This window comes from Triturus cristatus, chromosome 3_1 (assembly GCF_964204655.1).
Source record: "Triturus cristatus chromosome 3_1, aTriCri1.1, whole genome shotgun sequence".
Lineage (NCBI taxonomy): Eukaryota > Metazoa > Chordata > Amphibia > Caudata > Salamandridae > Triturus > Triturus cristatus.
The window spans coordinates 134,357,976-134,385,772 of record NC_140583.1 but is presented as its reverse complement, the minus strand read 5'-3'; positions in this window follow the sequence as shown (position 1 = coordinate 134,385,772).

Below are 27,797 nucleotides of genomic sequence, written 5' to 3'. Positions count from 1 at the left end.
ACTCACCTGCTCCCCTGCTGTCCCATAGAGCTTTCTGTACTCTGGAAGGAGCCCGTCCAGCAGGGCCTGGTTCTCCTCCTCAGTGAAGTCTGGGGCCCTCTCCAGTGTATGTGCCATAGCAAGAGCCAGAGGATGCATAGACAGCATTAGTGGTAGCAGGGATGTGGTCCAATAGCATGTAGTGCAGGCAAGTGAGCTCCCTGAGGGCCAGCCAGCCTTTTATCTGTACTGCAGAGGCAGACTCTGTGCCATGTGTCCCAAGTGATAGGTCCAACACGGTTGCATCCTATGAATCTGGCCAATCCATTTAAAAGTACGACTCGTACATTGTTGTAGGCATCTAACTGAATTTCCAGTGCACAACTCGTACAAGTTTTGAATCCGCATCCGTCTCCATGACAGTCCTGAGCCAATGGGTGCGCCTGGCTCGTTCAACTGACAGTACAACGCGTATTTTGAATATACACTGGCACCCGTCTCCATACGATTCAATGGCCAAGGCGTACGCCTGTCTCGGACCATGCCTGTCCGACGCGTATGTATGATAGTCACCCGCGTCGGACCTCATTGCATTCAATGACAAGGCGTATGCACGGCTCCATCATGACCCGTGCAATGCGTATGCATTGTCACCCGCGTCGGACCCCATTGCATTCAATGACAAGGCGTACGCACGGCTCGGTCATGACACGTGCAATGCGTATGCATTGTCACCCGCATCGGACCCCATTGCATTCAATGACAAGGCGTACGCACGGCTTGGTCATGACACGTGCAATGCGTACGCATTGTCACCCGCGTCAGACCCCATTGCATTCAATGACAACGCGTATGCACGGCTCGGTCATGACCCGTGCAATGCGTACGCATTGTCACCCGCGTCGGACCTGATTAGTGTGACTATTATACGATGCAACACACATATACTGGCCATGGACACTTGCACACACCTGCCACACTATAGCTTTAGCCACACAGTGTTCCATGGCATGTGAGGCTGCATTCCCTAGGTGTTTGAGGGTCCACAGCTGTTTTTTTGTCTGGCACTTTGTGCAGCCACTCCCAGGCTGTTATCTTGTACATGGGGAAAGAGTCCTTTGTGTGTTGTGCACATCAGCACTGTGATGTGCAATTGGACAGTAAAGGGCATGAGTGAAGGCTACAGTGTCAGGTTGCATATGTTTAAGATATGTCACATACACCCTGAGTCCTGGGGGTGTTAGCATGTACGTCACAGTGAGACCTTAAGCCCCAATACTGATGTGCACCCACAGTCTGTGTGCATGTTGTGTCTCAGATGTGTCTGATCACATGTTACCAATGGGTGACAGTCTCCACATCCATGTGGTATATGCATCAACCTTGATGGGGTGTGTGTCTAAGAGACGTACATGTAGGGCCGGCAGGAACAACAGTGGCCACTACATGTGGGACTTACGCTTGCCTTGTGGTGTGTACGTGCTACGCCATGTACATTGCTGTGTTGATATGGCAATACAGGGACCCTGGGTTTCTGCATGGCAATGATCTGTGATGCCTGGGAGACATGAGTCCTCATTTGTCACTGGGGTGGGTTTTTTGAACATTGCAGCAGCACATAGATTGGGTGACACAGCCAGATGATTAGCCCATTGCACTACATGGCACTCATGTGGACATGTGGAATTGAGATGTGCGGTGGTGGTCTTGTAGGTGACATATGTGTCCATGCCCAACAGCACACACCTCAGTACATTGTGTAATGTCATGAACTAGCATGTGATATTGATCGTGGTCATGGTCACATGGGTGGATGTACTGACAATCTTCCTTTGTGCATCTCTGTACTGCAGGGCACCAGCTGTCCATCGTCCGTTCCCAGACCTTGCAACCATGCAGGAACGTGACAGCATCAGACAGTACCGCTTCACCAGGCCACTGATTGAGGAGTTGGCGGAGCAGTTGGCGCCACATCTGCTACCTGGCCGGACATACCCTACAGCACTGACCCCAGAGGTGAAGCTGATGGCAGCCCTGCACTTCTTTGCTACCGGTACCTTCCAGTACACCGTGGCTACTGCCGGTGGTATGTCGCAAACGATGTTTAGTCGGGTACTACGCAATGTCTTGGAGGGGTTGTTGCAATTCCTCGACCTGCATATCAAGTTTCCGAGCCAAGATTAACTCCCTGAAATTAAGGATGCCTTTTATACACTGGGGAGGATGCCAAACGTCATTGGATCCATTGACGGGACTCATGTTGCCATGATACCACCACAGGCACATGAGCAGGCATACTGGAACAGGAAGCACTACCATTCGATCAATGCTCTGGTGGTCTGTCTTACTGACATGTTGATCACACATGTGTGTGCACGGTTCCCTGGTTCGGCGCACGATGCCTACATTGCAACACTGATGTCACAGATGCCAGCTCAGCGTGCCTGGCTTGCCGGTGTGTACTGACTGTTTCTCATTGTGTGTGTTTGTCAGTGTTGTATTCCGCACTCCTACAAAACTCAGCTACTTGTTCATTTTTGTGTGTGTAGGTGACTCTGGATACCCCAACATGCCGTGGTTGCTGACACCCCTCAGGAACCCTGTGACACCAGCCGAGCTGCGCTACAATGAGGCCCATGGTCGGAGTAGGAGGGTGATTTAGCGGACATTCGGCCCCCTGAAAATCCGCTTTCGCTGCCTGGACAAGACCGGAGGGGCCTTCCCATATGAGCCTGCAAAGGTGTGCAAAATAATACTGGTCTGCTGCATGCTACACAACATGGCGGTGCGGAAGGAGGTGCCTCTCATCCAGGATGAGGATGACAACTACCAACGTCCGGCACCTGTGGAGGATCCCGACCTGGGCCAAGATGCCAGTGATGATGAAGATGATGGTGACGTCCGCTCCCAGCTCATCAACAACTTCTTCACCTGAATGTGAGTTTCCAGTGTTGTTATGTGAATGTATGGAGGTAGCCTGGAATGTGTTGAGCCAGCTCTGTTGCTGTCTGAGTGTGTCTGTGTGCCACTTGACTGGATGCGTGCTGTGATGTGTCCATTCAGGTGGTGTGTACTCCACAATAGGGTAGAACTGCTAACTAGTGTTTGTGTAGGTGTTTTGCAACATGTGTTGTGCATGTGTATTGCATTTCTCTCTTGTTCGTCTGTGCTTTTGACTGTATCTTGTCTGTCCTTCCCAGGGTCCTTTGCCTGTTGTGTGTTCAACACTGACCCCCAACACCCAGAAGCCAACACCAGTGTGGAAGTTGACAATTCCCATCAACTGATGTACCACACATCCCTGGACTTCCATTCTCCAACACATTGTGAGCGTGTGTCCACAGTTACATAGAATTACCGTGCAACTAGTGTGGAATAAACGTGTTGCTGATGTGTAATGAACCTGTGTTACACTTTGTTATGTGCGTTGTCTGTCTTCCCACATCTGAGTGACATCTGCTTACCTCACCTGTGGACTTGTTACCACTGACTGGGGTTAGTGTTGTGTCTGTGCATGCCAATGTGTTTCAGATCAACATCATTGTGTGTGATGAGTAACATGGTCATGGTGAGTATGTTTTGTGTTGCCAGAGTGGTGTGTCTCCCTCACATGTGTCACATCCCCATGAATCACCTTACATTGGTCACATTGTTGCAGTATTTGGCATGCACTGTGTTGTGTAGCAGATCGACTTCGCCCTGAACATGACAAGTTGGAATCACAACAGAGACAAGTATGGTGTACTGGTGAGTTTATTTACAAACATGTGTGAGTGTAGTGCACAGGATGGTGGGTGCTGTACAGTGGTTTGGGAATCCAAAGTTCACATTGGAGTTGGAAGTGCTGGTAGATGAAATGTCCAGAGTAAAGTCCACAGTCGTCTGCTATATTGGCCCAACATGAACCCTCCATGTAATGTGGGCGAGTTGTGTGCGATTGGACAAGGTGAACGGGTTGCGCACAAAGAACATTGTCCAGAACAGGTTTGGAGGCACTGGGGGATGTACTGGAACATCTGCCTCTCACATGTCTTTCTACGGACGACCCCTCTTCTTTCGGGGGGGTGATCCTCATGTGCAGGCCTCTGCGGTGCAGGGGACTCTCCGCCAGAGTCCACCTCCCTCCCTGTGGCACTGGCAGATGGTGTTGCAACAGATGTTGTGGGCACATAGGGGGGTGGGGACAGGTTGGTGTTGATCTGGTGGAGGCATTTTAGTATGTCCCGGTGTACCGCAGTTAGGGCATCCCACTTTGCCTCCATGCGGGCATGGTGGGCGAACTGCTCGTGTTGCATGTCCTTGAGGATCCCCACTACCTGGCCAAATCCTCCGGTGCTATCCTGGTATGCATCTAAGATGCGTGCCAGTTGGGGGTCATCATGCAGTCCAGACCCCTCTGCAAGGCGTGCCCTGTGCCTCCCACCCCTCCCAGTACCCCTCTCCACACAGGCAGGATCAGCAGCAGTATGCACAGGTGATACTGGGACCCCTTGGGTGGTGTTGCTGGTGGTGTTGGCTGTAGCTTCCGGGGGGTCCTGTGTCCCTGTGCTATGGGTGTTGATTGTCCTTGGTCTGTCCGTGTTGGCAGGGGTGCCCTGTCGGTATCCAGATGCTGGAGGCGTGGGTACAGGGGGGGCAGATGTTGTTGCTGCTGGTGCTGCATGATGGCTCACACCGGTGGGGCCAGGTTGATTGTCGTCATCCGAAGAGGACAGTGAGAGAGTCAGACCAGAGAGCTCAGTGTCTACCAGAGTCTGGGACTAGGTATCCTCGTATTTTGATGCTGGGTGCCCAGCACGACCTGTGTTTGGAAGAGAATTCGATTTATGTTTCTACATGCATCGTTGGTTCACAAACATGACATTTTCTACTTTTCATACAGATGCCTGCCTGTACACTGCTTTTTCCCAGCTTGTCACAGACAGAGTTTGATCTTGTTGTTGGCCATTTGCCAGCATGGCCTTGTGCTCCCCACAACAGAGCCCAGTGTCAGACATCTTGTCAGTCCCTTCCCACTCCCTGTGAGGCGAGTATGGTTCATGTTGATCTTGCAGGACCATGTGGGTGGGTGTAGGTTGTCTGTGACTGCGAGTCCCATCATACTCTTGGCTATACCCCCCTTCCCAGCATGCCCATGCTTCCTCCCTCTTGACTCTGCTTCCCTGTGAGGGGGTGTGACATCAATGGCAAGATGGCTGACTGTGAAATCCTGGTGTTTGTTTGGCTACCAGTCCCAGCGTGGCCTTGTGCTCCCCACAACAGAGCCCAGTGTCAGACATCTTGTCAGTCCCTTCCCAATTCCTGTGAGGCGAGTATGGTTCAGGTTGATCTTGCAGGGCCATGTGGGTGGGTGTAGGTTGTCTGTGACTGCGAGTTCCATCATACTCTTGGCTACACCCCCCTTCCCAGCATGCCAATGCTTCCTCCCGCTTGACTCTGCTTCCCTGTGAGGGGGTGTGACATCAATGGCAAGATGGCTGACTGTGAAATCCTGGTGTTTGTTTGGCTACCAGTCCCAGCAAGGCCTTGTGCTCCCCACAACAAAGCCCAGTGTCAGACATCTTGTCAGTCCCTTCCCACTCCCTGTGAGGCGAGTATGGTTCAGGTTGATTTTGCAGGGCCATGTGGGTGGGTGTAGGTTGTCTCTGACTGCGAGTCCCATCATACTCTTGGCTACACACCCCTTCCCAGCATTCCCATGCTTCCTCCCTCTTGACTCTGCTTCTCTGTGAGGGGGTGTGACATCAATGGCATGATGGCTGAATGTGAAATCCTGGTGTTTGTTTGGCTACTAGTCCCAGCATGGCCTTGTGCTCCCCACAACAGAGCCCAGTGTCAGACATCTTGTCAGTCCCTTCCCACTCCCTGTGAGGCGAGTATGGTTCAGGTTGATCTTGCAGGGCCATGTGGGTGGGTGTAGGTTGTCTGTGACTGCGAGTCCCATCATACTCTTGGCTACACCCCCCTTCCCAGCATGCCTATGCTTCCTCCCTCTTGACTCTGCTTCCCTGTGAGGGGGTGTGACATCAATGGCCTGATGGCTGAATGTGAAATCCTGGTGTTTGTTTGGCAACAAGTCCCAAGTGAGCCCCTGTGCTTCGCACAGCAGCACCCAGTACGGGGTATCTTTTGCTGATATTTCAATGAGGTGTGTGTCAATGCATTGTACCCGGTGAGTTGTGTAGAGTTTGTGTTGGGGAGGTGTCTCCCCATGTTGATTAGTATGGTCAGGGCTGTCAGTCCTCCTTCCCATCATGAAGCGTGCTTCCATTGTAGGACATGCAAGTTGTCTTTCAGGATGTCAGTCAGTGGTGTCCTCCTTCTGATTTGCACACAAGCCCTAGCAGGGCCTTGTGCTCCCCACAGCAGGAGCCAGTGTCAGCCATCTTGTCAGTCATTTTCCACTCCCTGTGATGTGGGCATGTTTCAGAGGGGTCTTGATGGGCCAATCAGGAGGGGGAGCATTATCTGTGACTACAGGCCCCATCATGCTCTTGTCTACACTCACTTCACCTGCATCCCCACTATTCCTTCCTGACAGTCAGCTGCACTGTGAGGTGGTGTGTTTGTGGTGGCAAACTGTCTGGCTGGGTGTATGTGGCTTAGTGCCACTGGCTTGCTCTATTTGTTTGTAGGTTGGTGCATGTCATGGCACAGTCTCCAGTCACTATGAGATGGCAGGTATTGTGTTTGTGTGACTGGCATACACATCTTGGGTTGATTATCTATTGGTTAGTGTAGCTTTGCTTGGGCTGCATGGTTTCACTGTCCCCTTGCCACACAATCTTGGGTATGTTGTTTGTGTACTCACCAGTCTCTGGGATGTCTGTTAGGCCATGGACGCTCTCTGGTGGTAGGATGTCCTGCACCTTCTCCTCCCAGGTCCTGAAGTAGACTGGTTTGGCAGGAGGGCCACCGCCGGTGCGCTGACTCAAGGCATGATCTTTCTCGATGAGTTTCTTGACCCTCCTGCGCACGTCATACCACCGGTTCTGGATATCGTCCTTTGTGCGCAACGTTAGTGCTTGTGCGTTCACCTTGTCCACAATCCTCGCTCACATCTTGGTTTTCTGTGAGATGGGGGTCCTTTGAACCAATGTACCAAACAAATGTGGCTCTACTCTGATGATCTCATCTACCAGCACTTCTAATTCACTATCTGTGAACTGTGGATTCTTCTTTGGAGGCATGGTGATGAGTGGTGGTGGTGGGGGATGTGTGTGTGAGGGTGCAAGTGATGTTGGGTTGGTGTTGGTTTGCTGTGTGTATGTGTGTGTGCTTTTGTATGAGGTGCTGATGGTGTGTGAGTTGTGTGATGGGTGAGTTGTGAGTGTGTCTGTGGTTGCTGTGTAGTGGTGTTTGCTGCTGGCTGTCTCTCCTGTTTGCAAGGGATGATGGTAGTGATTGCAGTCCTTTATATAGTTGGAGTTGTGGGTGTGACTTTGTCCAATTAATTAATTAATTTTAGGGTAGTTATTGGCTTAGTCATAGCTTGTTTGGTCCTTTTTTTGTGTTTTTTCCTTTGTGTTTTGTAGCCATGAAGGAGACGTTCATGTGACGGAACTGACGCTGCTGTTGTCTCATGCGGGCTTCTCCACCTCATTCACGCTGCCTGTCTTCTGTGTTTGGTACGCGTCGTTCGCGGTGGTCTCTATTGCTTGTGTGCCCGGTTGTCTGTGCGTGTCGGTCGTGCGGCTTGGTCTCGGTGCGAGTCGGTCTAGTTTTACACGCATTGCATCGTACTGCGCTAATCGTACATCGCGGGTACGGGTCGTCGGGTTGATTCCGGGTTCGTGTCGGTCGGTGAAAATCGCGTCGGTTTTCCGGCTGGATCACTATTTTCCCTCCGGCTCGGTCATATGGCTTGTATTCCGTACGTGTCGGTTGCAATTCACTCGCATTGCATCGTACTGCATTGGTCGTACGGAGCTGGTCCGTGTTGGTCGGTATTCGGTCCGGGTCTATGCCGGTTGGTTCGTTTTGCGGCCGAAATCGGAATCGGCCCCAGAGTGTTAATACATGAACCAATGCTTATCAACAATCAATAATCAATAAGCAATTTACAAACAATAATCATCAAACCAAAACAATAAAAACCATAACTCTGCTACCAGAAAAACTGATGGAGCGCAAAAACCCTAGCAACGGGGAAAGCAAACCCGTACCGGTATCCTCCCTTCGGCAGACCAGACGTCACACTAACTCATTCACACATGCAGTCATTGGTGGGGCCCATAACACCAACACTCACACTAACCATTCCACGGTCTGCACACAACAGGAGGGATGAGCGGTTCAAACGCTCGACATGTAAGGGGAACACCTTATAACCTATAGGGAAAGAAAAGTTATTTTACAACAATGTACATCAATACCCCTTCTACCTACAGATCTCAATCCTAATCATCAAGGCACTCCTCCCACAATGATCGATGAATCATTTAGTTGGATTGGTTGATGGTGATTTAGAACCAGCTAAAACACATTCAAGATTTAGATCTTACCTTTCTCAATAAACCACAAACTCATTTCTTGTTAATCAATATCTGTTTATCTAATTTTCTGGAACAGTTATATTCGCATTTGGAAATTTATATCAAATTTCAAATATAGCGCAGAACATCATATTTACCTAATCTGGCTATTCGGAGTCCTCTGAGTCATTGGTTCATATTGCAGTCAGTTGTCAGAGTTCAAAGTTCTTTGCTCAGCACGCTATAGTCTCAATGGATCAGCAAAGACCAGAGACGTGCAAGCATTTGTCAGTACCCATAGAATTAGGAAAAGTTTGCAGTCATCAAATAATTGGGAAGCATCTGGACCATCTAGGATTCGGGAAAATGCAGCAGTCACCCTAAGTAGTAAAGTTTGCGTAGCGTCACCGTTGTCGTTGTTGTCATCGGAAAGAACGATTGAAATTAGCCAGCCTCTCTATTCTACTGTGTATTTTTATAATAAAATCAAAGCAAGAAGATACATTTCGTTATTTTAATACGGTCGTGATTGATTGGTTGAGATCGTCCGATGCTAAAGTTTGGGTTTTTGGTACAGTTCAAGGGGTGATGTCACAAGTTCATTTATAGTCAGTCCGTTCTGGTTTACTGTGAAAGTCTATTGTCTCTCGTCTTGGCCGTCATCCCACAGTGTCCTTGCTTGGGTACACGGAGATCAGGGTTCACGACGAGGTCTGGAAGACTTTGTCGCTTCTAGGCACTTCACTCCATGCCTCGTGGGACAGTGGCCACTTCGTCGTGTCGCGTCCGCGGCATTTTGAGTTTTAGGCCCAAACGCCAACTTAAGCGAAACAAACACAAACAGTAATTAATGCATAGAAATAATAAATCTAATGTTAACCCCTTACTAATCCCTCTATGTGCTGGTATTTATCTAGTGTATAGCGACATTTTAAGCAATTATATTCACCCTTTTGGTCCTCTTCTCGAGCAACATTACAAAGACACCACAAAAGCAACATATATCATGCAGTATTCTATTTATTACATACACAACTGTTAGTATGCGTACGGATTTTAGTCAATAAAGGTTATTTAGCCATGCAACATGCAAATCTCACGTATAATTCGAATATTAATAATGTTGATTAATAAACATGCACACTCATTTAATAATATTATAATTAATAGATTATTCAATTAGTATTTTCATGCAGAATGGGGGAGGTATACAACATTTTGTACTACCCGCTCCATCAATACCATGCAGAAAGAAAGGAGAACTACACAACCTCAACGGAGTTAAATTTGCCTAGGTGAAATAACTTGGAGACCATACGCATCAGCATAGTCAGTCCAGGGCTATGATCTGCTGTATAGGGAGATGAACCACCTCAACAGTTTTGGATTCTCACTCCGCATTTGCATCAGCCATTTGACGGGTGTGTGGTCTGTTGGAACCCGGAATTGAGCACAAACAGATATGGTCTCAAGTTCTTTACTACCCAGATCATACAAATGCTTCTCATTCAATTGCACTCCAGCGCTGATACCAGGGAAGTAGCCTCCTGCTGATGAAGGTTTCAGGTTGTGCCAAGCCCTTATTATTTAGCTGTGACAAGCCAGCCCCAATACCATGCTCTGAAGCACCTGTCTGTACTAGAAATTCCTTGGAGAAGTTGGGTGCCTTGACCAACTGTACTGTGGACATGGTCGGATCACTGACAGAATAGCGAGTACAAAAATATCGTCGTGTTACCAAAATATTGGGACATAAATATGGATGCCAAAAATATCGACCTTCTACCTTCATAATGATAAGTACAGAAATATTGTTAAAAATATCAAAGTAAAAAATATCGTTTTTTTATATGTATAAAAAATAATGTAAAATAAATTAAAAAATACATCTAACTTTTTTTAATAATTTTTAAATGTTAATAATTATAAGTAATACATTTAGGTGCCGATTCCAATTCTGTAAAACCCAGGTTCGATTTGTCGTACGGAGCGTATTCTCCATACGATTCGTACCCGGGAAATCCACCGTACAATCCAGCAAGTACGATTCGTACAGAAATACCATTTCCGTACTAATCGTACAAAACACCGTACGACTAAAAAATACCAACGAGTCTGATCCTGGACAGCGCGTACGCGACATCCGTACGGAGTCCGGCAGCGTTTTACTGACCAGCAAGTACGATTCGTCCCTACGTCACTCCGCACAGCTATTTTTTTACGGCAGCCAAAAAAAGCCGGAAAACTGAGTCCAACGCGAAAACTGAGCCCCGGTACGCGACTGACAGCCATGCACCCCATACTACGTGTCATCCCGGCCCACTTAGCCTACGACTTGGTGCACCGAACCCGATGCACACACCGCAGAAGGTGAGAACAACACCCAGGGTGGGGTGAGGGGCAGGAAACATACCCCCTACCCAAATTAAAACCTACAATATTGAGGACATACATTACCTCAAGGGTCTGGTCCCTCCGGGGGGCGTGTCCACCAATCCCTGCATCACGCAACAACGAAAGTGGACATGTACGCGTACCCCTAGGGCAACACTACAATAGTGATACGCACCGTACTCGCACATACATAGCGTGGGTACGGTCTGTAGCACTATAGTAGTGGTGCCGTGGGGGTACGCGTGGTACGGACCGTACACACGCCCTCAAAGCGTGTGTACGGTCCGTATCACCATTGTAGTGGTGCCGTAGGGGTATGCGTGGTATGGACCGTACACACGCCCGCAGAGCGTGTGTACGGTCCATATCACCATTGTAGGGGTGCTGTAGGGGTACGCATGGTACGACCTGTACACACGCCCTCAGAGCGTGTGTACGGTCCGTATCACCATTGTAGTGGTGCCGTAGGGGTACGCGTGGAACGGACCATACACACGCTCTCAGGGCGTGTGTATGGGCCGTACCACGCGTACTCCTATGGCACCACTACTATAGTGATACGGACCACACCCACACATACATAGCGTGGGTACGGGCCGTATCACCATTGTATTTGGGCCGTAGGGGTATGCGTGGTACAGACCGTACACACCCCATGAATGCAGGGGTACGGTCCGTATCACACATACCCCTACAGCACCAGTACATTTGGGATGCAAGGCGTACACACGCCACGAATGTTGGCCTACAGCCTGGTGCAGCATATTACCTCTATATTGGTGTGTGTGTAGGCCCAGGACAGCAGTGTACTGCACCAAGGTGGGTGGCTACATAGGATTCCCAGCAGTGGACAGACATGTGAGGGGTGGGTGCAGAGGACTCCCAGCAGTGGACAGAGACATGGGGGTGGGTGCACAGGACTCTCAGCAGTGGCCTGCAATATGAGGGGTGGGTGCATATCACTCCCAGCAGTGGACAGACATGTGAGGGGTGGGTGCAGAGGACTCCCAGTAGTGGCCTGCAATATGAGGGGTGGGTGCATATCACTCCCAGCAGTGGACAGACATGTGAGGGGTGGGTGCAGAGGACTCCCAGCAGTGGCCTGCAATATGAGGGGTGGGTGCATATCACTCCCAGCAGTGGACAGACATGTGAGGGGTGGGTGCAGAGGACTCCCAGCAGTGGCCTGCAATATGAGGGGTGGGTGCATATCACCTCCAGCAGTGGACAGACATGTGAGGGGTGGGTGCGGAGGACTCCCAGCAGTGGACAGAGACATGGGGGTGGGTACACAGGACTCCCAGCAGTGGCCTGCAATATGAGGGGTGGGTGCATATCACTCCCAGCAGTGGACAGACATGTGAGGGGTGGGTGCAGAGGACTCCCAGCAGTGGACAGAGACATGGGGGGGGTGTACATCATTATCACATGACCACAATTCCATGGGTGTATGTACGCATCCCTAACTTTGGACAATGATGATAGTGCCATAACAACACATCACTGACAGCAGTGTCCAACTCCCAGGAGGATGGATGTCACTCCCCCACTGCATGACACACCACATGTGGGTGTGAAGACAAATAACACATGCATACCCACCCCTGGCAGATGCAGCACAATACACACACTGAGATCATGCCACAAGACTGTATAGTCATGTCACTGCCTACTAAACTAAGAGAGCCAAAGGGAACACACACTGTCACGCACATCCCAGGACTGATAGAAATGTTCAGGTGCTGGGCCAGCCACCAAGATGTTGTCTCTCATGGAAGGAATAGGGTGGAGTTCCCACAGATACAATGCCCACAATTGTGAGTCAGGTGCCCAAATACCCTGAAGAAAAAGTACCATATGTGTGCTAGGCCGGGAGTACACACATGCATAGTGCTGAAAAGGGAGAATTTCTCCATGAAGGCATTTCGACATACTCAATACACAAGTACAGTGACTAGCAAGGATGGCAGAGACGATGCAGCCGGAGACCTTGCTGAGCAGGCATGGCCATAGTTGAAGGGATCCGTCACCAACAAAGGACATGTAGACACAGGTCAGCACAACAATTGTGCAACTCTTTACAGGGAAGATGTCAGGTGCCACAGAGGAAGGAACACTCCTTGGGACAATGTCTCAAAACCAAAATGAACACACACTACCAATGATTCTTTGCAGAGACCTTGTGATGCACGCAGATACCATGGTCCACCTCATGACCATCAGAGTAGAACATTTCTCAGAACCATAACACATTACCACAACACCAACTCCAGGAGCCTCAACACCAACATCAATACCTGAAATGCAATAGTGTACAAAGTAAAAATAAAATGCTTTATTCAGCATAAAAAACAAATAATGAAATGACACTATGTACAAAGGCCAATGGCCAGTCCATAATAGAAGTCCTTGGGGGGACACATGGGCACGCGTCTCCCCTAGCTTGCCTGCACATTGGAACCCTCAGGTTCGTCGACTGTGGGGGGGCATCATGTGGGGAAGGACCAGGCACTGCAGGGACAGGAGGGGAAAGGGCAGGTGTGGTGGGTGCAGGGGTGGATGTCTCCACCACAGGGGGTGGGGCAGCGGCAAAGGTGGATGTGAGCACGTCACTGCACACTGCTGCCAGGGCGTCCAGGGGAAGCCCTGCACTGGAAGAAACCCCAGGGCCAACGGAGGGGGGGGGATGGCCGAGGGATGGGGTGCAACGCTCTTGGGGGAGGGGGTGGACAGGGGGTGGGACTTGACTAACCTGCCTGGGGACTTCCTCGCCCGCTTGCTGGATGGTGTCACAGTGGGGGTGATGGGCAGCTCACCCATGTCGACCTCTTTGGGTGTCAGTTTGGCTGGGGAGCCAAGGGGAGTGCTTTTGGAGGGACTGGGTTGTGAGGCTTGCGGACTCAGACTGTGGCTGCGTGTATGTCTTTTTGCCCCAGACCCAGTGGGTGTGCCTACATCCCCCTGAGTGTGCATGACAGGTGGTGTGCGCTTGCCCTTACTTGGTGGTGTGCTGCCTGTGTCTGGTGGGGTGCGTGCTTTGGAATGTCTGGGTGTGCATGGGACAGGTATGGGAGAGGGAAGTGTGGATGGGGCTGGGGTAGGGCGGGACGAAGCGCTGCAGGAGACTCACTGCTGCCGTCAGTGAAGAGTCCATGGACCGCAGAAACCTGCGTTGTTCAGACATCGATGCTGACATGCCCTCCATGAATGACACCATCTGTGTCAGCAGTGTGGTGTGGCCATGTAGGACAGTCAGTACCGATGCCTGCCCAACCTGCAACTGCCGCAGTATGTCCACAGACTCTGCACTGAGGGCAGCAGGGGTGACAGGGGCAGCGGGTGCGGTGCCTGTCCCGAAGGAGACATGGTGGTGCCCTGCATGGACAGAAGGGACCGGAGCAACTGGGAGGGCGGTGATGGGAATGAAGGAGACGGGGACAGAAGTCGGGCTGCTGCCAGGTGTTGTAGCAGCCTCCGCCCCCTCGATGAGGTCAGCCTCGGACCCGTCTGCGTCGTAGTTGGAATCACCACCAGACAGGTCCTCTGACTGACTCCCCTCGCCCTCCGTGCCACTGGCTCCCGCAGACTTGCCAGCACTGGTGGCACTGGTGCTGGGTCCCTCATCCAGGTCTGTGCAGGTGTCTCCCTCGGTTTCCAATGATGCTGCTGTGGGCAAGCTGAAGATACAGAAAAACATCAGTCACCTGTATACATCTGACACATTAGTACAAAAACAATAGGTCACAGTGCATATCAGGCAATGCATCATGAGTAACAGCTAGATTACTCCGCACATATGTAAGCCCTGTACTCCCCAGTTGGTAGACCCACCATGCCACTTGGACACAAGGAGCAATAGGACACACCAGCCCAAAACTTGAATGAGAAAACACTGAGGAGCTAGTGTCTGGGAACAGGTGAGCACAGCAATACAATGAAGTCATGCCACCTCTTGTTTACCCTGAAAGAAACAGTAGTGGTGCACCTAAGGCAAAATAGCACACCTCAATACCAAAGGTGTCCCCACACTCAGAGACCTGTAAGTACTTTGGAACACAAAACGAAAAAAAGTTGGTCCCTTTGGAATCACAATACTTGACACAATCGACATGGTCAGAATGTGGGAATGTGCCATTTTGTGAACAGAACACACATGTGCCTTCATAACAGATGGCTCCGAAGGAGGTGCACACAAAACTACATTTACCCAGTCATTGAAGAAGCTGGCAGCTTTCTTTAAAGAAGCCACTGTTAAAAAGAAATGTTGTTGCAGAAAGTACATATACATGGGCTCACGGAGGGCTTGATGACTTGACACTCGTAAGTTGGTATCACCAACAACCAAGGACTTACCCAATTTCCACAACACTGGGGGAACATGTATATGTATAATCTGAAAAATAGTCTCATTAGAACAGTGCCTTCTTTAAAATGTTGCCAGCGTGTTCCCTGAAAGTGTAAAGGTGGTTTGTTGTGCACTTCCTTGGGAGACATCTGTCATGCAGGCACATTATTGTTCTTAACAACAAAACATCAAACTAAAGCATAGAAAACATGAAGACCTGTTGACATGTGTTGTGAGTGCCAAGGTACAATACCTTGTGACTAACAACTTGAATTATGTCAGTTGTCACATGGCCATCCGTTACCTGATGACACATTTGCCAACACATCTGACCCACTGCCTGTCATGTGGAGTGGCACACATGTCCAAACCCAGGACAATGCATGAGCTAATGGGCCTGCTATTGTGTTGTAAAAAGGCATACCTGCACTGAGGAGACACCTCCATGGCAAGCCAGAATGTCCACACAGATGTCAGCACACAAAGACCAAACTACGTAGCATCTTGACCACACACTGGTGCAAGAAATGAATGAGCAGGAATCATGTATTTAAACAGTTGACACATGCTGCAAAGCACAAACATTAAACCCTGCACAACATCACTGGGTCACTGCATGTTGAGTCTCTGTCCAGCCAATTATCACACACAGGTCAGACCTGGTAAGGAGACATAAGGTCTGGCCATGTAGGCCTCGCCCGCAAAAATCCCCCATACCTGAGACAATGTGATTGAGACAGATCAAGAAGTGACACCTCTTAATCAGGCTTTACACAAATGTGCAGCAAGAATTCCCAAATGTACTCCACATCACGTCGTGAGGCTGCCAACACATATTTGTGACAAACAACCATCGACAGATAGTTGTGAATAGACACACAGGCACTGCCCAGTGTGAGTATGCACAAGCCAAATGGGGTCTCCCTGTCCAGTCGACACATGTAGCACACTTTGGATAAATACAAATGAGGCCAGGGAACAATGCCACAGAGGCAAACATATGCTGAACACACTGAGAATGGACACACTGTTGGATAACACACATGATTACGAGGCAAGGGTGTCTCAGGGGACTGTAGTAGGCACACTGCTCCTTGTTCCTGGAATTATCTGACTGTAACATGAGCAACCGTCCTGGCACTATGCATATCTCCCACTCATGCACAACATGTCTGAGGCCACAACGTTGGTCATGCATGCTGCAAATGTGTTCATTTGAAACCTCATACTCCCATGTTGAGACTCATCATCAGTGCCAACAAATATGGACCCCCAACAGAGTGAACAGGACAGGGCACAGACAAGGTAACAGCACATGTCACAGACCACCCTCCCACATGATGCAGAAAGCAATGTGCACTTGGATCAACTGGCAGGTTAGATGACCATGTGCAATTGTGATTACACACAGACCAGGGGACACATGTGAAGCATGGGAAGGGACAAATAAGAGCACCGGTTGACTTTGGGGAACAGAATTTGCACTGCAAATATAAACCCTGGCAGTGTATCCAGGCTACAGAGCTCTTCCAAAAGCTGGGGACACACAACACAACAAACAGACAGGTACCTACCCCCTCCTTGCTGCTGTCCCTCCTGTATCTGCCTATCCAGGTCAGGGAACACCACTGCCAGGACACGCATCATGTGGGTGGTCAGGCGTGGGCACCCGCCGTGGGGGCATGGAGGTGAGAGCCCCAGCTGGACCCGGCGATCCACCGGGTCCAGCACCGGATGTCCTGCCATCGTTTTCTGACTTGGGCTAGGCGCCGACTGCGACCCCCCGCCACTCTCACGGCCCTGACGATCTGCTTCCAGATCCCCCCCTTATCGTAGGCAGTTACCTGTGAGGATGACAAAGCGAGACAACATCACTACACCTGCTCCATGTCACAGAGACACACATTTGAACATCGATGATATGTTGAACAGGGCATAGGATGCTGCCAAGGAATAGCATCTTACTCATATAGACATTGGCCTCTGTGGAAGCCCCAATGCACTACATGGCATTGAAACTACACAGGTGGCAGGAGGGGTGCGAAACACTCCCTGATCATGGCACACACTGTGCATCACATGCAACACCAGGCTGATGGACAGCACCTCAAAGCAGTTACATGCCCCAGCCCACTGACGCAACCTCAGCAGAGTACACAGACACACACAGGCACAGATCAATCACCTGCCATTGGCAACAGCGGATACATACCTCACTCTGCCCATGTGCATCTTGCCTGTGGGGTGTCACAGGTGTTGGGCTAGCTCAGCAAGTCAGACACACAGCACGGCTTACTTCTCACATCAGATGGGTAGAGCTGTTGCCTCCTCCATGCAGCTGTGGTGCAACACTTCACATAGACACTCACCCACATGACAAGGAACCTTCACACACATCAATGTCCAGGAGGACGTACACATCACTTGGACACTCTCACCACAGCTCCACTCACCTCATACACATCTGTGAGTACAGTCACCTGTCACACCGGGGGGACCACTGAATCACCTCAGGACAATAGACAAAAAATGCCACAAAGGATTAGCCAGGCTGAATATGTCATGCACTATGCAGTGAATGTCACAGTAAGCACAATACAAGTGAGGAGTGCACACGTGAACTACATCATGCTCTGCATGGGAGATATAAGCCATTCCCCCCCGGGACCCACTCCAAACCACATTGCATGTCTGTCACACCTGGACACAATGCCAGAAGTGATAGTCACAAAAAAGGTGCACAGTCAAAGGTCGTGGGGTCAGCACTCACCTGCTCCCCTGGTCTCCCTTACAGGCTGGGGTACTGTGGGAGGAGGACATTCAGCAAGGCCTCATTCTCCTCAAGTGTGAGTTGCTGGGCCCTCTCCACAGTTCGCGACATGGTGCCAGAGGAAGCACAGACAGCAGCAGTTTGGTCGACAGGAAAGTTGTGCAGGCAAGTGCCCTCTCATGGGTTCTGGCTGACTTATATCTGCCTTGCACAGAGTACAGAGTGATTTGTCAGACTCATTTGCATCCTACGTTTCCTCCAATCCCTTTAAACATACACCAATGACACGAATTTGCATGGTTCAAATTTTGAGCATCATAGCAAGGCAAACACCACTTTGCAACATTGTAATTTTTGGCCCAACTGAATTTTCAAGCATACACGAATGCCACATTGCAACTGAAATCTCTGTATCCATGACAACCAGCATGCATTTTGGGCCTAATACTTGTCCCCTATGTAATTTTTGATTCCAAAAAACATGTACTGTGCGTTTCACACGTACCTGTACACGTACGGCACCACTACAATAGTGATACGGACCGTACACAGGCTCTAAGAGCCTGTGTACGGTCCATATCACTATAGTAGTGGTGCCGTAGGAGTACGCGTGTGTGTACGGTCCGTACCACGCGTACTCCTACGGCACCACTACTATAGTGATACGGATCGTACACACGCTGAGAGCGTGTGTACGGTCCTTACCACGCGTACTCCTACGGCACCACTACTATAGTGATACGGACCATACACATGACGTGTGTACGGTCCGTATCACTATAGTAGTGGTGCCGTAGGAGTACGCGTGGTACGGGCCGTACACACGCTCTCAGCGTGTGTACGATCCGTATCACTATAGTAGTGGTGCCGTAGGAGTACGCGTGGTACGGACCGTACACACACGCGTACTCCTACGGCACCACTACTATAGTGATATGGACCGTACACACGACGTGTGTACAGTCCGTATCACTATAGTAGTGGTGCCGTAGGAGTAAGCGTGATACGGGCCGTACACACGCTCTTAGCGTGTGTACGGTCCATATCACTATAGTAGTGGTGCCGTAGGAGTACGGGTGGTACAGACTGTACACACACGCGTACTCCTACGGCACCACTACTATAGTGATACGGACCGTACACACAACGTGTGTACGGTCCATAACACGCGTACACCTACGGCACCACCACAATAGTGATACGGACCGTACACACACTCTGAGAGCGTGTGTACGGTGCGTTTCACACGCTTACACTGGTGATAGGAGGCGCACATGAAAGGAATGGAGGTCTCCGACTCGCACAAGGCTGTACATCAAGTCATTGTCATTGCAGACTTTCATGTGCAGGGCCTACGTGTGTCAGGCAGTGATATTGCACATGTCTCTTCATATAGCTGCACAATTGATGTGTGATGACCTGTGTACACGTGTCATGTGTGATGGGGCACTATGTGGCACACTTCCCCTTCACACTTTGAACATGTGTGCCTGTAGTACAAACGTGTCAAGCACAGCATCACTGGTATGACACAGTCACCACCACCCGCAACTGTCCCCTGATGCCAGGGACAGGGACACTAACAACTGACATTTTACAATCAGCGTGCCCCGATGTGACTATGTCATGTGTGTGTCCGTCAACTACATCTGCTGTTGCTGCATCCAACATGTGTCTGTGTGGAAAAGGGCATGGCACACATCTACGCACACCATGCCACATGTGGATTCCCACGTAAGCAGGGTCTGTATGCATCGGACATGATATTTTCACATTAGGACATATCTGCATCGTCTCAATTTCTGTGTTTTCTGTTTTCACGTGTACCCCTTCATCGCAATGTGTTGGATCTGTACATTTGACATTCCATGTGACTTGTGCGTCTAGCTTGCCGTCAGCTGTCTGTATGAGATGACATCCTTTAAATGCAGCTATGTGGATGTATGTCACTCCTGTGATGTCTCTGGCTGTTCACTCAGACTGTCCCCCAGCTCGTTTCAGGGCATGTTATGTAGACTTGCCAATCAACGGGTGTATCTGGCTTTTCGTAGGAGTATCACCAAGCTAGCATTTGTGTCCTGGATGTATTGCACACACCACACTCTGTATTTAGCAGATGTGTAGTAGCAGTTGAGCATGTGCTCTGTTCATTGACATTGATGTTGTCATGCTCTCAATCTTCGTCATTCATCACAATTTTCTGCAGGGCACCGCCTGTCCCCCGACCAATGCCAGACTTGGGTGCCATGAGGGCACGTGCCTGCATCTGACGTTACAGATTCACTCAACAGTTGATTGAGGACTTGACCGCCAAGGTGGCACCACACCTCCAACCGCGACACAGGTATCCTACTGCGCTGACCCCCAAGATGAAGGTGATGGCAGCCCTACATTTTTTTGCCACAGGTACGTTTCAATTCAGCATAGCTGATGTTGGTGGCATGTCACAGACAATGTTCAGCCGTGTCCTGCGTGATGTTTTGGCAGCCATGTTAGAGCACCTTGATGAATTCATCCATTTTCTGCCTTCTGAGGAGTTGACAGGTGTCAAGGGTGATTTCTATGCCCTGGGAGGGATGCCCCATGTCATTGGGTCCATTGATGGGACACATGTGGCTTTTGTACCACCACAGGCACAGGAGGTAGCCTATCGCAACCGTAAACATTACCACTCTATAAATGCCCTTGTGGTGTGTCTTGCTAACATGCTGATTTCCCATGTCTGTGCACGTTTTCCAGGGTCAGCACACAATGCCATAAATGATGCTGCGGCTGCACAACGAACGAGCATGTCTTGGTGGGTATACTCTGTTTGTCCTGTGTGTTGCGGTATCTTTGGCTCTTACGGCATCTCCTGACCCACTTATTTACATGATGTTTCCATGTAGGGGACTCTGGCTATCCCAACATGCCATGGCTGATGACGCCTCTCCACAACCCAAGATCAGCTGCAGATCACCGGTACAACAATGCACACGGGCAGACCAGGCGAGTGATTGAGAGGATGTTTGGCCTCCTGAAAAGCCGATTCCGGTGCCTTCACAAGACAGGCGGGTCCCTCCCATATGCACCGGCGAAGGTCTGCAAAATCTTCCTCGTGTGCTGCATGCTGCACAACATGGCAGTGGAGAAGGCAGTGCCACTAATCCTGGAGCAGGATGAGCAGGAACATCCACCCGTGGAGGATGAAGGGCTTGGTCACGAGGCAAGTGAGGAGGAGGAGGAGGAGGAGGATATCTGGAGTCAGCTCATGCGCAACTTCTTCTCATAATGGTGAGTTCCTGGGTCTGAGTGTGCACGCTTGTTGCCTTGGGTGGCATGTGTTGCAATGTGTGTGTCCAGCTGACTGTATGGTAAGTGACTTAGATATTCTGATGTGTCACTCGAGTGGTGATGTCAATCCACACATTTTAGCTGAAACACTTTCTTTTAAATGAACATGGGGACAACATTGTTCATGTTTAGTATATTACCATGTATGCGGAGAAAAATCTTTTAGCTGACTTCTTGTGTGTCTGTCATTCCCAGGTTCTTGCGCATGTTGTCTGCTTGTGTCTTTGTTGTCCTCCTGCTATTCCTCATGAGTATTGCAATGTGTGCTGAATCAGCGTTCCATGCACGGACATGGGGAAATGTCATTTTGGGTAAGGATTGCAGCAAGGCATTTTGGGGGTGGTACGTGTTTGGAATGTGTGGGGACTGCTTCTGTGCATGTTGTGTTACCATGCATACATGTCGACTCACCATGGGGCACATAACATGTAGCATGACTCCCATGAATTGACAGTCACCCTTCGTGACAGTCATCTGTAATGGTTTTTGGATTCTGATGAAGACATCAATGTGTGTAAAACTTCCCTCTGAAACATACGGGATGCTACGGGTGGACATAGTGTGGAACATCCCCATGACAGGCTCACTGGGGAATTGCAGCCTCTCCGTGTGCAGAGGGAGGTGTTTGGCTCATCCCCTTAACTTGTGTGCCAGTTCATTTGGATTTACAACATCCGTGTTGTGAAGGGGGTGTCCAGCATAGGTCCCACATGTTTAGTCAAATGACCTGTGAGTCTGTTCATTAAGATGCATTTCCCTTAGTGTGAGCTTGAGTAATAAAGGTGTTCCTCACCCTTCGAAGTGCCTCATCTCTGTCAATGCAGGTCTCTTGCCACTTTGCATGCGTCATCTCTGGCATAGTTGTCAAAGATTGTGCATATGAGTGTATGTGTAGTTCCGCAACATGCATGCAGTTCTTCACGGCTAATAATCTCTATTGTGCATGAAGTCCATGGTTGTGTATATATTTGGGCAGGTTGCTCCCACCAATGGGCAGTCAACGCCTGCTGAGGGTGTGTCTCCTGTGCGCAGCTCGGCCTTCTGTTTCCTGATCCTGTGTCAGTCATCTTTGGTGATTGTTCATCCATTTTCTCTGGGTGAGCCATGAGTAACCTGGCACTCCTTCATTTACATACGCCTGTTGCAGTTGTCCTTTCTGACATCCTTGTCTTTGTGTGCTACTTTTGGCCTACTTTCCAGTACATGCCGCCTGCTGCTGCAGGCCCTGCGGCAAGGGCCCACCAAGTTCCCAGATTCTGCAACCCACACGCCTCCAAGATGCTCCTCCCTTCCTCCCTCCACCCATTCATTAGGCTGTCATCAGCTTGTCTGTGCCACTGTTGCGGCCATGCGGTGTCAAAGGCAGGACCGTCAGCGCATGCAACGTGCACATTGCATGACCCTCATGTCCTTGCATGACCCACATCACACAACAGTCTCATGTTGCAGCCACCCTCCAAGCAATGTCCAAGCGAAAATCAACCGCCTGCTCTCAGGCATACCCTAAGAGCACACACCACACCTTCGCATGCTGAGTGTGCAACTCCAACTGCCTACACAGCGCTGCCCCACCTTCCAGGCCCTGTCACACCAACTAGGTCATGTCCCTCCTACTCTACACCGGCTCCGTCCACCAGCACGCCATTGGACTCTGTTACCTCCTCAACACAACAGGCCCACACATCACCTTCATGACAGTGACCTGGATGAAAGCATCCTCAGCACACTACTTCTTCATTGCCATCTCAGGCGGATACAAGAGCACCCGAAGGGATGGCACTAACAATCCTGGAGGATTTCAATTGATATCTATTCCCAAGTACGCACTCAGGGTCACAAATCCAGTTTGGCACAAACCCCCTGCAAACCCTCAGAGTAACACTCATCTACAGATCTCCAGGCCTACAGCTACAAATCCGCAAAGCCATCAACACGTCCATCATCACGCATGCCCTCACATCCACAGGATACATGTGGCTGTGGGCCAGGAACTTCTGGCTGGATGAGAACCACATCAGCATCCATCATTGGTCCATCCACATTAGCATCCGTGTCTCCGACTGGCAACACACTGCCACACACCCCGCTACCAATCCCCCAAAGATGCTTGATGTAAGTCAACACAGACATGCTGTGTGGGATACTGGAACAAACACCACCGCCACACCCCGCAACCTCACACACTGGATCAGCAACTGATCCAACAATCTAGCCACGTTGATGGACTTTCCTGTGACGCACATCAACAATTAAGCCACGTGGGACAAGGAAGACCTACTGGACTCATACACGTCTAGCAGGACTCTTGTGCACAGCTTGCAACACAAATAACCATCAGTGGACTTACAACCCTGGAAAACGGCACACACAGCCATCACCATATCATCAGCAAGGACAATTGGAGATCCTTCAGATGGGGCAGAGGCCAAAAAACCGCACGACATCAAGAAGCTCATCAGCATTGTGAGTGCACTGACATCAGCTCTCCATCCAAAAGACACCACACCCTTGCAAGGCTGAGCCAATCCCTTGCAACTTTCTACTACTGCAAGCTCATGGACATACACGCAAGCCTTGGCACACAGAGGCAGAACGCACTATTATACGCGGGACCAACCACCCTCAGGTTTTGGACTTCCATCATCAGCAGATACAACACCGGCTCATGTGCAACATCCCCTGGGGATCTCCATCAGGAACCTTCCCACACAACATCTCAACCACATCATTCCCCATCCTTGTAGCCCACGTCCAGCACGTCATGTATGTATCATTGGAGTTAGCCACATTCCATGGTAGATAGAGGCATGCAGTGACCCAGGCCCTTCTTAGACAATGGACGGCAGGAACGCAGGCTCTCAAGGAAACTCAACGTGCTTCCCTAGCCAGCAAATGTCATCAGGAAAACAGTCAACGAGCAACTGACAAACTTCCTCCACACAAAGAGCTCCAGGCAACCTGCACAAGACCGTCTTCCACAGTAATCACCCCACTGCAATGGTCATCATTGCCACCAACACCGACAACTTTGCCCTGCTCAACAATGGTGAGGCCAACCCCCTTGACCTCTCCACAGCATTATGCACGATGTGCTCACACACTGTCAGCTCACACATCTCCAACACTGGTATCCTGGGGATGGACCAGGATGAAATCACCAAGTAGCTCACCTAGCAAGGCCATGGGAGTGGGACTCAAGCCTTCAGCATGTAGTAAAGTGGCGTCATCTGGTACATGGCCCAGGGCTCATCTCTCAGCTTGTCAATCTTCAATGTGTCCATGACCCCCCTCTCCACCATTACATGCGCACACAACCTCATCATCATATCGTATGCCATTGACAGCCAGCTGTTCCTCACCCTCACCAAAGACACAGCCATTGCCAGTACCAACCTTCAAGAACGCATGAGGTCCGTTGATGAATGGCTGAACATCAGCCACCTGAGGCTGGACTTGTACAGGACTGAGGTAATCATCTGAGGATTGTCCCCTTACAGCTGGGTCAACTCCTTGTGCCCCACCCACAAGGGCACTGCACCAGCACCCAGTGGCCACGCACACAAGATGGTGTGCATCATGGACTCGTCGCTCACAATTGCCATGCAACTCACCAGCATCTGTACCTCATGCTGCAACACCCTCCGCATGATGCACATGACCCACAGATAGATCCACTCCAAGGCAAGACAGACCGTCCCCCAGGTCCACGACACCAGCCGTGTCAACTACAGCCCCGCCCTCTACGGAGCAAGTACAGCCAAGCTCCCGGAAAACTTGTCCACATGCACACCTCAGCTTCAACATCCCGCGCCCCAGCCACATCACCGTCCACCTGAGATAGCTGCAATGGATCACTGTCTGCTGCAGGATGACCTTCACACTCCTCACCCACACTCAGGAGGCAGCCCACAACCCCAGACCACAAACCAACCTTGGACTTCTGTCATCCAAGACCCCGTTGGGCCAACTCCGTGCATCCAACCTTGCCCTGGCTAATATTCTTCACATCCACCGAACTCCAGCATGCAGGACATAGTTCTCCCACCTGGCTAAACATACCTGGGGGGACTCCCTCCCCAGGAACCTCCACATGAGCCATGACCTCTACGCCTTAATGATACTCTTCCAAATTGGTCTGTCCGCACAGTATTGCAAGCCCCCCCTCAGCAGCTTGAGGCCATCACGGGTGAGTATTGTGCTCCATGTCTGTATTGGATGATACATTGTGACCCATGTGTGTCCTGTACCGGACTCAGATCCCAGGGTATGGATTGCTGGAGTTAGTTGAACACTCAGGCATAGTTTGACATTTCCCCACACATATCTTGTGGACTCATGCAAAATGACTGCAACATCTAATTAAAGAAATGTAGTTTTATTCTCAGTGGGAGCGTGTATTGTGGGGAACAATAGGTGCTATACAGGGTGCCTAGATTCCAAAGTTCACAGGGGGAGATGGGTTCCTTGACATTTGAAGTCATCAGAGTCCAGAACACACTGTTTGTCATCAGACTGTGACCAGCAAGTCCATGTGGCAGAGAATGTCAGTGAATGAGGTGCTGCTGTTGCGCATGAAGGCCAGGTGCCAGGCCAGGTGACCTGGGAGATGTGGATGGTCCGCTGCCTCTCACGGTCTTTTCCGTGGACGACCCACCTTCCTCACGGGACCTTCAGATGCAGGCCTTGACGATGTTTGGGAAGCTCCGTCGGACGAATCCTCCTCCTCCTCCCTCCCTGTGCCTGGTGGAGGTCTTCGCCTGGTGGCACAGGGAGGGTTGCCCATGTTGTCGGCGATCAGACGGAGTGAACGGCTTATGTCCGTTTGCACCGCCAGGAGCTCAGCTAGTCTTGCCTCCATCCGTCCTTGGTGTTGTTGTTGACTGGCGTGTTGCTCGGCCTGCTGGTTCTTAATCTCTGTGAGGGTCTCCACTACCTGGCTGATGGCCCTGGTGTCACGCCGGTATGCGTCCATGATGTTGCGTATGTGTGACATACCGGTCCCTTCAGCTGGCTGGTCAGGTTCTCGCCTCCGCCAGCCTCCACTCCCACCACCCCTGCCCACACGAGCCTGGCCTGCCGTTGTGGGCACATCAGGTCTACGGGACCCCTGAGGGATGGCAGTTGCGGGGTTGTCTACCGACTCCTGGGTGCCCAGGGAACCTTGTCCCTCCAGGTCAGACTGGCTCAGTTGTTCAGTGCGGGCAGGGATCCTGGGTGTCTCCTGGGATGTGGCAGAAATGGGGGTGGTGGTTGGCACAGATGTACCTGAAGCAGGTGCTGCAGAGTCTTGTACACCAGAAGGTCCAGGTGGGTTGGGGTCATCCGCGGAGTGTTGAGAGGCGTCGCTGCCTTTGGGATCAGGTTCCTCCCGAGCCTGGGACTGTGATTCTTCCCCCCATTGTTGGGGGGAGATCCATGACGTTGCCCTGTGTGTGAGAGAGAGACAATGTTAATGCTGTTTCATGCGACATCCATGTTTCATACCCATTCAAGTTGGCACAGTTCCTCCAGGTAGTTGTATGTGCCTAGCATTCCCCTCACTGTTCACTTGTGGATGGGTATGTTGCGGGGGACAGATTGATATGTTCTCCTGACTGTTTGACATGTCGATTTTTTGCTTGGATGCTTCTTTGGCTATGGATTGATCTTGTTGTGTCACATGTCTATTGTGAGAGTGGGTAAATCCATTGCCTGCCCCGGAGGTGTACACATGTTAGTGGCATGAGCATTGTTTTTGAGTGTGGTGGTGTCCGGTGAGGGTTTGGGGGTAGTTGTGTGCATTTGGTGTAGTTGGGGTGTGGATGCCATTATCCCCATGTTACGTAAGTTGTTTGTGTACTCACCAGGCTCTGCAACTCGTTTGACTCCGTTTACTCCCACCGGCGGAAGCAGGACCAACACCTTCTCCTCCCAGGGATGGTAATGTGCCAGTCTGCGGGGCAGCCCACCTCTAGTGATTTTGCTCTGGGCGTAGTCCTCGTTCATTTTTCGCTTGACTGCCCTCCGCAGATCGTACCACCTGGCTTGGCATTCATTCCTGGTCCTTCTGATGGGCGCAGCTGCATTCACCCTATCGACGATCCTCTGCCACAGGTGTGATTTTTCGGCTATGCTGGTCTGTCTGACCAATGTTCCAAAGAGCTGTGGCTCGATTCTGATGACTTCGATGACAAGGATGTCCAGCTCCTCCCTTGTGAACTTTGGATTCTTGTCTGTGGGCATGGTGTGGGGTGAGGGTGTGGATGGTTGTGGGTGTGTGGGTGTGAATGTGAAGGTGTGTGTGGGAATGTGAAGAGGGGGTATGTGTGAAGGAGTGTGTGTGAAGGTGTATATGTTAAGGTGTATGGGTGCAGTTGTTGGGGTGTGCTCTGTAGCTGCTGTGAGTCTGTTGCAAAGGCTCATGGTTTGTGTGTGTGGGCCCTTTTTATTGGTCCATTTGTGGGTGGTCCTGAGTTTGAAATTTTGGTGGGTGTTTTATAAGAGGTGGTTGTGAGATTGGGCC